The sequence below is a fragment of the Triticum aestivum genome, chromosome 4A (assembly GCF_018294505.1).
Source record: "Triticum aestivum cultivar Chinese Spring chromosome 4A, IWGSC CS RefSeq v2.1, whole genome shotgun sequence".
Lineage (NCBI taxonomy): Eukaryota > Viridiplantae > Streptophyta > Magnoliopsida > Poales > Poaceae > Triticum > Triticum aestivum.
The window spans coordinates 556921235-556922560 of NC_057803.1; positions in this window are offsets into that span (position 1 = coordinate 556921235).

Below are 1326 nucleotides of genomic sequence, written 5' to 3' on the forward strand. Positions count from 1 at the left end.
TGTGCACTAGATTATGGATCTAGTTGGGACGAGAATTTTCCATATGCAGAGTTCTCTTATAACAAAGTTATCAATTCAGTTTGATGATGGCCCCTTTCGAAGCCTTGTATAGAAGGAGGTGCAGGACCCCATTGTCGTGGGATGAAGTTGGAGACCGCCAGCTGTTTGGACCGGATCTAATTAAGGAGTCTGAACAGAAAGTAAAATTGATTCGCGATAGGCTCAAGGTAGCCCAGTCCAGGCAGAAGAGCTATGTAGATTCTAAACGCAAGGAGACAGTTTACGAAGTCGGAGACCGAGTTTATCTTCGAGTATCTCCACTTCGAGGAGTTAAGCGTTTTGGAGTTAAGGGAAAGTTAGCGCCACGTTTTGTAGGACCATACAAGGTTTTGGAGCGTATGGGAGAAGTAGCCTACAAGTTGGAATTGTCTGAAGGATTGTCAGGAGTTCATGACATGTTCCACATTTCCCAGTTGAAGAAGTGCCACGCAGAGATGGCTGATATACCGCTGAGAGACACAGTGCCGCTGGAAGCGATTCAGTTGGACAGTGATTTGACCTATGAGGAGAAACAAGTCAAGATCCTTGAGTATGCCAGTCGAGTCACCCGCAGCAAGGTTATTAAGTTTTGCAAAGTTCAGTGGAGCCACCACACAGAGGACGAAGCCACCTGGGAACAAGAGGAAGATCTGTTGAAGGACCACCCTCACCTATTTTCTGGCCAACCCGAATCTCGAGGGCAAGATTCATCTTAAGGGGGGTAGGTTTGTAACATCCCAAATTTTCAATTTGGAATGTTATACACTAGATCATCATTGCATATCATATTTTATTGCATTTTGGTTGATCCTAGAAATTCTACGCAACTCAAGGACCCTCGGAGAGAGTTAGGGATTTCGTTATTTTCATATTTGAGTTTTCTCAAATTTTGAAAAAAAGGATCATTTGATTTTATTTATTTTATCTTCAATTATTTCTATTACAAAAATATGAGAGAGGTAATAAAATGACTTTCCCAAAATAAAGAAATATTGAGGATTTGATAAAAAAACAAATAAGATTTTATTTGGATTTATTTGCTATTTTATTTGAATTTAGGAAAAATGCGCGTTTTTCAAAATTGCATTTAGGCCCCAAATAAATGTTCATCCTGTGCGGCTTGATTTTAGAAGCCGGGGAAAATTTATTTCGGGATTTTTGGAGCCGTTTAGTTTTCCTTTTGTTTTTTTCTGAGCGTAACTATTTAAAAAAAACGTGAACCGACCTATCGGGCCGTGTCCGACCCGGACACCTGGCCCGGCCGGCCTTATAAGCCGGGGGAGCCCA